This window comes from Ambystoma mexicanum, chromosome 6p (assembly GCF_040938575.1).
Source record: "Ambystoma mexicanum isolate Mex_15411 chromosome 6p, UKY_AmexF1_1, whole genome shotgun sequence".
Lineage (NCBI taxonomy): Eukaryota > Metazoa > Chordata > Amphibia > Caudata > Ambystomatidae > Ambystoma > Ambystoma mexicanum.
This window is the reverse complement of record NC_090935.1, coordinates 1,002,190,487-1,002,204,884: the sequence shown is the minus strand read 5'-3', so window position 1 is coordinate 1,002,204,884 and position 14,398 is coordinate 1,002,190,487. Positions and strand designations below refer to the sequence as shown.

Genomic DNA, 14,398 nt, shown 5'->3' with positions numbered 1-14,398 from the left:
ATTTTTTTGCAAACTGCAATTTTTGCCACGATTTTAATACATGGAACCGTTTTCGTTTATGTTATTTTAGATATTTGTAGGTGTTTGTAAAGTTCGTGTGAAATCGAATAATGTATTGATTGTATCGATATTAACCATTGCCATTCAGATGAGTTACATCCTAAGGCTGTATATTTGGAAGGGGAGAAGTCATTTTCTTTTCACGTAGACCGATTTTGATTTTAACTTTAATATTAGATGCCTCACTAAGATTCTTGGATTGGCAAATTGAATGAAATAGATGGATGTTAGTTGAAAATGCAACATTGTAGAAAAACTGGTGCCATTTTCAATGCCATACGATTGATGTAATACAAACATTTGTCTACTGTGCATCCAAAATTTCTCACAGGTGCACAATTTTCAGCTGGGCACATGCATGATTTTCTGATGCTGATAAACTCCTGTGAGCTGTGGCAGGTCCCGCCTCCAAAGCATAGGAGGATCTCACCTGTTCCCCTTCAGAACTACATGTAAATCCTCTGACTTGCATTAATTTCTTTTGAACATTGTGTCCTAAAATGCGCCATTTAGCATTATCACTTTAAACATTATCTTAAGGGGCCAGGCTTTCATTGAAAGCTTGCTTTTGGCTATTCCGGATCAGTATTTGCACATCACTTGCTCGCTAATGACCACTAATAACATGTCCGCCCATATCATTATATGGCCTCAGGGAATACAACTATCCTATGCTAGAACTGTAGGCCCAGTTGGTGAAATTTCTATCTTCAGAAAAGCTACACAGAGATTACTGATGATCCACTGAACTAATAAATAAGCACAGTTGCAGTAGTTTTCACTCATGAAACATGCAGTCCAATACATTGCGTTTGGTGTAGGATTCAGACTTTTTGCTGTTCATTTAGTCGTTCCTCTCTCGCTGTGAAAGCGTAATGTTACCTCTTGCTGATGGAATCCTAAGAACATTGATAACACCTCATTAGCCCTTTGCCATTTTTCCTCATCACAATCCTTACACACATAAGATCCCCCTCTCTAATCAGTACCAACTACCCTTCCGAACACACACTGGGCAATGGGGCTTATTTTTCCACAATGACTTCTCCTTGTTTGTTAATATAAAGGATCCTCCCTCCCGTCCCCATCCTGTTTTTTTCTCTGTCTTCCATATATGGTCTTCGACCCTTGCCACACAGAAAATTAAGTATTTGTTTGCATTTCTTGCTGTTCTATTTTTCCAGGTTGGTAGTGCTAGGTTCAACAAGTTTTATATCTTATCGAACGATACTGCCAGGCAGATTGATGTAGAGGAGAGGTGCCTCATTGTACAGGTACTGCAAGGTAGACCAAGTGAACCGGAGCCACCGAAGTAGGGCCAATGCGCTGGTTGGGAGCAGAGCAGGAAGAGGCCAGAGTTCTGCTTTGGGATTTTTGCAGTGTGTAGCAGAACAAGCACAGGTTCCATGCTCCTGCCTCTCACACACACCGCAGACCTCATGCTCCGTAGTCTTAGAAGAGAGTCATTATGACAATCTCTTAAAGACCTAAGTAGGGTTGCTAGATGTGACGGATGGCCTTACAAATTTGCAGAATCATTAAGGAAGTTCAAGGATATTTTTTTAAACATAAATTGTGCCCATTATTCAATGTTACAATGATTAGGTTGTTCAATGTTAAGATAAGCAGATGTTCAATGTAACACTCTGGGCTGGAGAAGGGGAGAGGGGTACATTATTGGGCATCCCTCTCTTATCTTCCATGGTCTTCCACTTCCCTAGCTGTGTGGTAAAACAGACAGGCCCAGAGCAACAGAGGTGGAGAGGCCATGCTAGGCCCCATTATGAGAGCCCAATTGTGAAAGTGAAGCTAGCTAGGTGTGGCGTTACATTAAAATATAAAAACCAGTACAAAACAGTGATTTCAACATGAGGCCTAGTGATTGAGCGAGAATGGGCCTCTGTCCATTTCGTTACACTGTACAGGCCTTCAGCTGAAGAAAAGTGCAACTCAGAACAGAAATATTACCAACATTGTGCAATGGATTCCAAAAAGACATGTGGCCTTGCAGATGCTGACTTTGTGTAAAGGCACATGTGACACATTCAAAACTGCAACAGTGCACATGGAAGGAAATGATACATTTTAAACACTGGGCATTTCGAAACTAAAAAGGAGGAATGATGCCTTAAATTTAAGAAATAAAGTCGAATGACAGATTGCATTAATCAGGAATAAAGCGACTTAATTTTCATCATATAAAATGACAGCCTGTAAAGAGAAAGGCCCATTTTTGTTTTTGTAGCAGTGAACACTGGTTTCTTATGTAACTACGATCGATCTGTGTAAATAATACCATGAAGAGTGGACTTAGTTCTGTTCAAGCATTCTGTAAAGAAAGAGTTTATTTCTTGTCAGCAAGCCTGCATGCAATACAAAATGTCAAGTGTAAATAGGTTTCTTAAATTTATTCTCAGAATTGTGCATGTAACTGAACTGGTGGTATCTGGAACTCTGACCCCCCCAGACCTTTGGGGTGGGTTTATCAAGGAAAGCCGGCTTGGAGCTTCAGTTAAAAATATAAGAAATGTTGCATGAGACATTGGACCTACGGTGATACAGATAACATTACCAACATAAATTACCTTTAAGGTTAGGTAGCCCATAAAGTGTGCATTATCTCTGAGCAAAGACCCTTTGAAGCTCAGGAGAAGAGGGTAGAATATACATTGGCCCAAGCAGGTGGCCTGGTTACATGTTTAAGAAGAAATGGCAACTTAGAGGGGAAAAAGGAGAAATGAAACTAACTCTCATATAATGCATTGCCATTTGTTTAACATTGAACACATTTTCCTAAATAGAAAAAGCATTGTGCGTTTCCCTCAGCTCCCCACAAACTCATTTTAAATAGGATAAACATCCAGTTGGGACCATGTAAAAATGAAATTTCTGTGATGTACATAACTTAAGTTATGATCAAAAATATGACTCTGGCATTTTCATAAGTCTGAGGAACTGGAAAATTAGTGACGTTTTAGCTAGTGAAATTAATCTTTGAATTGGGAAGTGTCCCATTTTTAGCTATTTTGGTGCAGCAGAAAACCGCGAAAAATGGTGGATCCGCCCAGGAAGGACATGCCAAAATAAAATGTGTATTTTCTGACTTACCATAAAATGTAGAATTCGAAAATATATAGATGTATGTAGTTATCTGAAAGATTAGCATAGCTGCCATGTTGTTAGATTTTCAGAACCCAAAAAGGTAAAACCCACCTGCCATTTTGGGAGGATGCATTTTTCCTCCTCCTTCAGCTTCCATAAGGTATATCTACCCACCTCTGGACCTATCAGCAGCCAGTGGGTGTCTTGATAGGAGGTGAAGGGAGAGTGCTAACCAATCCTTGCCGTGGGAATTATGATAATGTAAGAGTGTCATCAGCCCTATAAGAGATCAATTTTGCATCAGAAGAGGGCTTTTTCACTTTATTCCTGGAGATGTTCCTTGCAAGAGTCCAGCAGTAGACTAACTAGCAGAGAAGCCTCAATCCTTGCATTGGAGACAGTGACAGGGAAATCTAGAAGCAAGCTGGGATCCCCATCAGAGGAAGTCTGTGTGCAGGAGAAAATCCTTGACTGAAGCCCTTGACCAGATCTGACGTCCTTAGAGGAGCCTTGCTGTTTCCGTGGATGCCAGATAACCAAGACCTCCATCAAAGTAGAAATATCCCAAAGCCATCAAATGTGTGGGGCGATGAAAACTGCCAGCCTTTATCTCTATCTCGCATAGCGGGTAGGGGGTGGTAGTGGGAAGAGACTTGGCACATTTTATTAAATCCAATTAAAATTAGTTCCACTATAGAAAATCACCCTATCCATTTAAATTGAATTGCGTTGGGAACAGCCCAATGTTAATCCTTCCCATTAAATTGTGAGGGTGGCGGAGCTGTGTCAGCGCATTGAATTGAAGTTAAATCAATGAATTCTCATATAGAAAATCACGGGACGAGTGTTGTTAGAATTCAAAAGTAACCAAGTTCATGCCCAGTGTGTTAGAGCTGGTATAGCAAACAAAGTAGTTGGGTGACTCCATCTTTCTGAAACCCCTACCTTCTGTACCGAAGGGTGTGTCCATAATCCCAAAATAAGTAATCCTAAAACACTGCTATTCAAGTGATGCATAACGAAATGCCTCCCAAACCAGAATCCCAAAGCACTGCACGTCCTTTGAAAGCATTTTGAAAAATGATATTACCATTGAGTTCCTTTTCCCAACCTTGCCTTTCTAAAAATAAAGCTAAAACAATTTTCCCCATGGAGTTCCTTTTCCCAACCGTGCCTTTCTAAAAATAAAGCCAAAACGATTTCCCCATTGAGTTTCTTTCTCAAACATTGCCTTTCTCAAAATAAGCCAAAAACCGATTTTTTCATTGTATTGTGAAGGTTTTCTATTGGTTAATTTGCAAATAAATCTGATGTAAGTTGTGACAGCATACTACAAAATTCTACCTGTATTGTTTTATTAACAGAAAGTAATTTCGAGTTGTGATATTGTGTAGTGCCACAGCATTGGTGTTTGATGTTGATTGATTGGCTTCTTTGTCAAACCTTAAATAAATATATATTTTTACTATACACCGACCTGGTTCCTAGCTTATTAGTGGTACATAGGGTATTTGTTGGGTTTGGTGCGAGATGGGTTGTAAGCTGCACTCAAGTTAAATCTATATGTGAGATTTGGGTGCGCGCCACATAGCTTGGGGGTTTGGGGGGAACTCCCTTTACTTTACTTTAATACATTTATATAGCGCAGCCATGAACCCGAGGGCGTGAGGGCACTACAAGATACAGACAAGGAGTAACAAATATACAAGTCCGGGATCCCCGAGTTGGGTGTGACCACCTAATAAACCACAACAAAGCTGGGGGCCCCTGGAAGGGTTTTGGTTGAGTCTTCACTTGTGACAGTTCAATAGCAGAAGACTATTCAATTGAGTGTAATCGCATTGCAGTGGATAGAAAGTTGTGTTGCGTTGTCATTGTGAGTGAAAACTAAGCAGGAACCGGGTTGAGAATGTTGCTCTTGCATAGAGAGTATATAAGGTGCAGAACACATTTCCGAATTATTTATTAAAGGTGAACGGGTAGAACAAGATGTGGCAAGTCAGAATGATGATGGAGGTTACCTCTGCAAATGTTGACATGTAGCAGGATAATGGGGTGTTACATCAGGCCCTGACAAACCTTTTCATGACACAGACCAGCAAAGATGGGTAAACTAAAATGACTCAGCATAAAGCATATATGTATTTTCATACGCTTATCATGGAAGAAAGACACCAGGATAGTGTGGGCCTCTGTGCAAAACCAGGCTGAGCTTTTGAATCAAGCCCAGAGGAAGTTGAAACAATTAGAAGCAAAAGCGCAACAGAGCCAAAATGTACAGTCAAAATTAGAAAATATTATTCAACAGCTAAAAGATGACTTAGCAAAACAACAGCAAGCAAATGCAGAGTGAGAGGCTCAATTTTCTGCACTGCAAGGGGAGTATAAAGAATGTGTTGAACATTTGAGCACAAGTCAACACAAATTAAATGAGCAGGTTGTTAACAATAGAGCCTGCTTAGAGGACATTTTCACATTTCAAGCACAGTTTAAACAACTGAAAGCTGAAAACAGCCAGTTAATCATTAAGGAGGTTCATTCTCAGGGTAAATTCAATCAGATGCACCAAGATCTCAACACCTTTAAAAAGTAGAGAGAGCAGTTGAGGGAAGAAAGTAAATTGAGTCAAGAGAATAGTGCCTAGTGTCAGGACGTGTGTCAGTTAAGGGTGGACGTGGAGAAAAGTGAGTTATGTTCTCAGGAATGGACTAATATGAGGCTAGAAAATGCTAAATTAATGGAACATGTGGGGCAAGCAGAGGTTGATAAAGAGCAGGCAACACAGGCCAAAATTGCACAAGTGGAGGAGATTAGTCTCCGGTAAAACAAACAATCTGAATATATGCATCCGATACAAGCTTCACAGAAGGAAAATCAGACCTATTGTGAAGAGAACAAGGGACTAAGACACAGATTAATGGCACAAAATAAAGTGCTAGAAGCCACTCAAGCACTGGTGTCAGAATTGAAAACTCAGGCCTCTGCATATCACCAAGAGATAGGCACTGAGAAAAACAAATGTGAGAGGTTGGAAAGTGAAATAACCAAGTATAAACAGGCTTTGAGGTACTTCGACTAGTCAGGGTATGGAAAAGCACACACCGATTACGGAGTGATGACCTCTTTACCAGGGACCTAAAGCCAACTCACCGCCTCATATGTGCAGAGTGTAGCCGACTTCATATCTACCGCTTCTCAAGAACAGGGAAACATGAGGCAGCTGGACTCACCCAGGCATGGTCAAATTGAGTCAGAAGGCCAGTCCTAATGAGATATTGATGAATATTAATCTCTACCAAGTACAAAGGAAGGTGGCCGGACCAGTGGCCTCTGGGAGTTTACACAATACCCTGGCAGGTACTTCTGACCAGGAGGGCTCCTATGATGAAAAGATCAGAGAGTGGGACTGGCAGAAAATGAAGTTACAAAGGGACCACCTGGTCCACTTTGCAGAAAGAGAAGGACCAGAGTTTAGGCCTCAAAAGAGCATCTTAAAAACCTCCACAAATTCAGGGAGGTGGGGGGAAATTCCCCACCATACCTGGAAGGAGGGATGAAGAGGATGAGTACAAAGGAAATGACTGTGAGCCCACAGCATTGCAGGGGAGAAGAGTCCAGACCCCATCATTCTGGGAGGTTTCCCAGTCTCACAGAGGTACGGGGCACCTAGAGGGCAGGGAATGGACAATCAATAACAGCAGATCCGAGTCAGAGGGTGAGTGGACTTAGGTGCAGCGAAAAAGAAAGTCGACCAAACAGAAGAGGGGTCTGGTGACAGACCCAATTCGGCAGATAAAGGCCATAAAGAGCTTTATGACTCCCTACCATAAGAATGCCAAATATTCAGCATGGGAGCATCCAGAGATTTATGACCAAATGAGGACTTCATTTGGTATTAAGAATGATAGAAACTCCATGGAGTTTGTCAAATGGATATTTTCCCCTGAATACCCCAGCTTCCTTGCCAGGCTGGAGGACCGAGATCACCAAAAATGGTCCACCTACAAGGCAGTCATTCTGAAACACTTCTCCATTCATAGGAACCCTCAGGATGCCTGTAAGGAAGCCTACAACCTGCACTCTGAGGAAGACCAAGCGCCTAGAGAGTTCAAGCAGGAGCTGAAATGTGCATTTGCACAGACCTCTAGGCGGGTGAACACCAATAGCCGGGAGTTCATCAACACATACTTCCATACGCTCCCAAAATACATTATGACCCAACTAGCAAGGGATTTCCATGAGCGTAGGAACCTGGATTGGGTGAGAGAGAGCAGGTCACCCGGATTTATGAGGTCCAAAAGCCCTCTGAAAACAAAACCAACCCTAAAGACCCCAAACCATCATACACACCTCCTGCTTTAAAGGTAGCGGAGATTAAATATACTCCCACATTGGACTGGAGATGGGGGGGCCTAAAAATACTCCTCCCACCAACAAGCAGAATGAGAGACAGAGGAGACCCACAGAACTAACCCAATCGGGTGGTAGCCAGGCAGGGTACCAGTACAATGCTCCATCTGACCCTGCCACCTACATCAGTCCAAGATACAAGGGTAACAGACCCATCCTGGGGTATATATGGACTCCCCCGGCACAGGGGGTTGGCAGGGTTCAATCAGGTAAGTACTGCCCCAGGAAACCTTCCTCCAAACTTCCCTCAGGAGGGAAGAAATACTCCACCCCCAACCTAAATTTCTTTCCCAAATACCCTTAAAACCCCAATTACCAGGGCAATCCTCCTCTCTCTCCCCACATTCAGGACACTAGATTCCCAAATACGCGAGAAGGGAGACCTAGGATGGCAGGTTATCAAGGAAACTCCCAATACCAGAGCTACTCTGGAAGAAGGGACAGCTACCCTTTCCGGGAGCAGCAAAGGTATGAATCAAGACCTCCCTACCAACCAGAAAAAATGTCACAACTGGAGCAACAAGTCCAACAACTGAAGACCTGGGTGGCATGTTGAGGGCTCAGCAGAACCCTCCACTGTAAACTGCTGCCCAGAATAACTCGACACCTGGGTCTGGTGCCCCGGAGCAATGATGCGAAGAAACCTCTGACAACCAATAGGTTCCAGAGGAAGGGGCTTGGCTGGACGGGAGATGCAAAGTCCTAGAGGAAGCTTTCTTTCACACCGGAACAAAACCTCTGAACCCGAACATAAATCTTCTATCCCCGAAAAGCTAGAACCTAAAGAACAAAGGGTATGTAGGAGAAATCAAAAGTCAAAGACAACCCACTTTGTGGAGGAAATCGGTATCATGACTTTCGAAGGAAAAGAATCCCTGGGGGATTCAGAGATGGAGGGATCCCTCCCAAGGAAGAATGAGTCCCAAAAGACCCTGATGTCAACGGGATGAGTATGGAAACCATCCAAGAGCAAGAAGCTCTTAGACCCAAACAATGTCAGCCAGAGGATCCAGCAATCACAGCGGTATCCCTCCCCCCAAAGAGGTTTGGGTAACTGTCTACAGGAAAAGGGGGACAGCAAAGAATCGGGTTCAGGGGACTTCCCAAATATACCTGTTTCTGGGTGCAAAATTCTTTTTTTTTTTTTTACAGATTTCCAGACTCTAACACAGGAAACTGTCAGAAATCACACAGTGTCGGAGTTCAATATAAAAAGGTTAACCGCCAAGCTGGCACAGAATGCACATTTTCTTTGCCCCCTTGAGGAGAGAGAAGGAAGATTGGAATGCTTCCAGCAAGGTACAGGGTCAGCGTGCATTATCAGCGCTGGTGGACACAAGATCCCAAGCCACCCTCTTGTCTAAAAAGGCCTTCGACCAACTAAATTCAGGAAGGGGGAAGATTCACCAAATTCCCATCAAACCTCTTCCCGGACAACTCCAAAACTTCGATGGGAAAGATATATCCGCCGAATGGAATGAGCATCTGGAGATCAAAATTGGGCAACATAGGGTGAAACACCCAGTGATAGTTGTCACTACAGAGGTCACAGCTTGTCTACTGGGGAATTACCTCCTTTGGAGGTTAGCACCCCTGATTCACTGCGTGAACAAGGTCCTCTGGACTCAGACTAACTGGCAAATCAAATTAAAACAAAGTACAAATTATGTTTGAATTGCACATGCCACATGATTGAACAACGGTCCGACAAAATAGAATTCCATTTTAGGAACAATCAAGTCCCTGACATCACCATCATCTCTGTAGGAGTGCAAACTGGTGATGGGAACCCTTGTCAATTCTTGAAAATCAGCCTTCCTCCCAGTTTTCAGTGGCATTCCACGCTGGATGGAATACTCTGTAGTTTTATACCAATCCACATTCAGAGGAAAACCCAAATTCGATGACAAAATGAAAAACCAGCTCAAAGTTTGACCGACATCCAGATAAAGAGTGAACAGCTGGTCTTCCCCATTCAGGCACATGAGGGGAAGGAGCCTGTTCTCGTCAGAGTATGCCTCAATAACGGAAGAAGCTTCATCAGCGAAGAATTTTTCTGGAAACTCCCAAAATAATCAGACCATTCTCACATTTAAATTGATTGATGAGTGGGAAATGGGCCTGGAAACTTCTAATTCCAAACATCTCCTGCCTAGAAGATGTATGCTAAAAATGTCCATTGGCGACAACAACATAGAACATGATTGTTGGGTTGTGAGAGATGTCCCCTCCACCTTTTACTTAGGCAGTGACATCCTCAATCGATTCGCATTTAATTTGGACCAAATTATTAACAAGGCCTGGTCCCAACTGGGGGGTAACCCCATGGGCTTTGACAACACAGATAAAGCATTACAGTCAGCGCAATTGCTCCCGTATGTGGTTGAACTTCAAGTGAGAGAAGAGGTTACCATCCCAGGACAGGTGCAACAATTTTCAATTCCTCTAAAAATTAAGCGAGGACATAACCTCAAAAACCAGTATGCCTAAATAAATTTGAATTATCTCCAACAACAAGGTTTGTCTTTACATCCGACACCCCTAGTTAACCTAAAACAAACAACATTTTAATATAGTATCACTTTGGGCACAGGCACCTTTATTAGAATGTCAGTTGATGCACAACATTATTCTATTGATTTAGGTATTGAGATCATTGGACCAATTCCAAAGGACTGCTTCCATATTGCTGACGTTATCCCTCCAGAAAAGATTTCAACCAGGCAAGGGGGGGGGGAATCCCTTGGTGTACTCTTCCTGCCCTTATGGTGGAGAAGAGGTGGCCTGTGACATCAGGAAGGATGAGGTGGTATTGCGAGTCAACAGTGACTACCTCCCATCCCTGAAACCTCACGTCCAGGCCAACACCTTCACAAGCGATCTCTCCATCCAACTGGAGGATACTGCCAAAATTTCCAAGCCCAAGGTCTTTCCAGGCTTTAAGCAGATGTTTGAAGAACAAATCAATCTTTCGGATACATGCGAGATCGAGGAGCAAAAACAGAAGCTGAAACTGGTGTCGCAGGATATCATTGCAGTGGATTCATATGATTCTCGACACACAGAGATGCATTCAAACATCATAACCACAGACCCTGAGATGGCTCCAGTATTTGTGAAACAATACAGGTTATTTCTTGCGTCTATGGAGTCACTCATGGAGATTATAATCTTTGAATCCTGTGGGATAATTTGTCCAATCCACAGTCCCTTTAACAACCCGGTACTGGGGATATTCAACCCCAATGGCCAATGGACAGACCTAAGGGAGTTAAATAAACGGGTGCACATGTCAAGATGGCCCCTTCCCTACATCGATCAGGGACTGGCCCAGATCCAAGGGTCAAAGGTGTATCCCGCCATTGACCTGCCCAACGGTTCCTGAACAGAACCCGTGAGTAGGGAAGACCAATACAAGCTGGCCTTTTCCTTCGGGAGCATCAATACACATGGATCTGAACTCCCTTTGGATACATAAACTCCTGCCATGAATGTAATATCTTTCTACATCAGGCCATACCCTATTTGGGTGAAAAGGGAAACCGGACCTATGTAGATGATGTTGTAATCAAGAGCTAGACTGTGGAGGAACATATAGCATAAATATGCTATGTTCTGACCCAGTTGCAGAAAGCCGCAGTAAAACTGTCCTTTCAGAAGGCACAGTGGTGTAGGATTCGCATGAACTTCTTACGACACGAAATCACCCCTGAGGGTCTCAGTCCCCAGGCAAAAAAGGTTGAAGTATTATTGAAATTGAAAGACGCTACTACTCTGCGAGAACTAAGAAGCCTTCCTGGACTCACTAATTATAGTAGAATGTTTCGAGGTCACACCACCCTTGGTCCATTTATTAAAGGCCAGGGTCAAGTGGGAGTGGGATCAGGAACAATCTGAGGCAGTAAAACAAGTAAGGAAAAGCATTTTTTCGAAGCCCCTTGTTTGGCTTACCCCATAAAGAATAAGGAGTTCTTGGAGACAGGATTCTCAGATACTTGCTTAACAGCAGTATTTTATCAGAAGCACAATCAGGTCAACACAGTAATCTCGTACGCGAGCAAGACTGTCCCCTGTGGAGGAAAAAATCAACAATTGTGAAAAGGCACCCCTGGCAACTGTGTGGGTGTTGAAGAATTACCGCCCATTCATGCAGGGGGACTACATCATAGTGGAGACTCCTCACCAACTCTTGCAATACTTCCAAAGCAACCTAATCCGAACAGGGAACGTAATTCCAGACTTACTTCCTGGATTCTGTCCATGCAAGGCTTTCCTGTGGCTGTCAGATATGGCAAAAAACAAGACGGGACCTCTAGCGCAAGGATTGGTTGACTTGCACGACTGTGCTCAAGGACAAAAGTCAAAGGACCAACGACAATATAGGGGTGTACTTTACTTCCCCACACAATGTCTACACGTGTCAGGGGATACCCACAGTTTATGTGGATGGGTGCTCCTACCATGTTGATAATCACAGGGAAAAATAATTAGTGGCTGGCATTAGGAATGCCTAGGTGAATGATGCCCCAGAGCCATCTGCTGGGTACAAAATAGGTCCCTGAAGTAGTCAGGTGGCAGAGTTGATGGTGGTACATCAAGCCATCCTCACTGCCATGCAAACACCAATTCAAAGAACTGGTCATAATCACGGACTCTGATTATGTCAGGAATGGGTTTGTGGAACACCTGATTAACTGGAATAATCAAGACATGCTGTGTGCGAATAACAAACCACTTAAGCACAGGAAATTAATCCAATCAACTGATGATCTGGTAACCTCTAAGGAGATGAAAATCTATTGGAAAAAGAGCTGAGGCCACTCCAAAAAAGAGGGACCCGACAAACAGGGAAATTACTTGGCTGACCATTTGGCTAAAACCGGAGCCATTCACGGGGCTCCACATTAGAAATCTTGCACGAGGTGGCATATTGGCCACACATGGGCCAGGACCTCGACAGCTACTTCAAGGGGTGTCTTGTGTGTGCTCAGTTTCAGCAGAGTTCTCTCACACACACAGAGCTCCCCTACAGAAAAATGAAATGCTGCTGCCTTGGTCAGATTTGCAAGTCGATTGCATTGGGCCAGTTATTCACTTCTCTAGAGGAAACAAGTACATGTGGGCTGTGACATGCTGGTTTACCAAGTGGGTAGAAGGTCTTCCGGCCCCGAATTATAAGGCGGAGACAGCTGCCGCACTAATGATCAAACACATCCTCACTTGTTTTAGCCTGCCCCAAAGGACTGAGTTGGACTGCGGAAGTAATTTTATCAGCGAGGTGATGACCAAGATGTGGGAGACACTAGGGACAATGAGAAAACACCACATTGCCTAACACCCAGGGAGAGTTGAGAAGCACGATAAAACAACTGTGGGCATCTTGAAGAAGTTTGTGGTGGACTCTGGACTAAGTTGGGACATCCTACCACCACTTGTCCTAATGGCCATTAGGTCCACGCCCTCTTCTGTAACTAAAATGTCTCCATTTGAGCTCACGACTGGAAGAAAAATGGTGCAAACTCAGCATCTGCTCTAAAGAACTCAAGAAGAGACCTTGATCAATGCGTCCACTACCCATGAGTACATTGAGAATTTACAGAAACATCTCCAGCATGCTTTTGCTTACGCTCAGTGCAATTTAGAAAAGACAGCGGAGGGAATGAAAGCCCACTATGACTTAAAAACTACCAAGAAGGAGTAATAAGTAGGAGACAGAGTCTACCTGTACAATTTCTAAAGAAACCAGACCAAGGAGCAGAGGTTTCTCTCCTTTTGGCATGGTGCCTCTGAAATTGTCAATTAAATCTCACCTGTTGCCTATGAGATCAGCATCCCCAAAGGAGAACATACAGAAGAGAAATGGGTCCATACCAATCAGTTGAAGAGCTGTCATCCCAGACAGGTACTATGACTGATTGAAGAACCCAGTGAGGGTAGAGCCAAGGAACCATCTGAAGAATGAAAGGAAAGAAGAGAACCCCAGATGGAGAATATCACATTTAGAGGGAATAAAACTATTCATACTTACAAGGAATGTACCAAAAATAGAGAAAGATAATGTTGTTGAATTGTGTATGTAAACTGAAATCAATGTTAACATTTGGTTACAATGTATAAACTGTTGTTTGTTATCAATTGGTATTCCTATTTGCCATGTAAAGATGTACTGTATAACATAATTAACCTATATTTTACTCTTGGCAGATTCAATAACTCCTTAACTTCACAGCTGGGGAGGTTGGAATTTCTAAAAAGTGAGAGATACAGGACCAAAACCCCAAAATCTGAAAAGAGTGGAGTTCAGTCAAGAGAGCCGCTCCCTCGGGACAGGAAAAGAGAAGACATGCTCAAATAAGGACATTCATGGAATGAGCCAAAGCAAAAAGAAAACCAAAACCCCACTCTCCCTTGCTCTTTTCTACAGGTCAACCGAGTCAAAGACCCGGGGGGGTTGGGGGGGGGGGGGCTTGTGGGGTAAAAAGACATCCGGAGTGACAGAGGCCATGCTAAGCCCCATTGTGAAAGTGAAGCTGGCTAAGTGTGGAGTTCCATTGAAATATAAAAGCCAGTACAAAACAACAATGATTTCAACTTGAGGCCTAATGAATGAGTGAGAATGGGCCTCGCTCCCTTTCGTTAAAATGTACAGGGCTTCAGCTGAAGAAAAGTGTGACTCAGAACTGAAATATTACTAACATTGTCCAATGGATTCCAAAAAGACATGTGGCCTTGCAGATGCTAACTTCATGTAAAGGACCATGTGACAGATTAAAAACTGCAACAGTGCACAGGGAAAGAAAAGATACATTTTAAACACGGGACATTT

The 14,398-nt window shown here is 43.2% G+C and overlaps 1 long non-coding RNA gene across 1 annotated transcript in view; it reads left to right on the top strand.

Annotated features, from left to right (window-relative positions):
* LOC138510139 (uncharacterized) overlaps positions 1-14,012 on the top strand; it is a 570,058-nt gene extending 556,046 nt beyond the window's left edge. The window contains exon 5 of the long non-coding RNA XR_011280325.1: positions 13,777-14,012. This is a non-coding gene — a long non-coding RNA (uncharacterized lncRNA). The remainder of the gene's footprint in view (positions 1-13,776) is intronic.
* Positions 14,013-14,398: the final 386 nt, after the last annotated feature.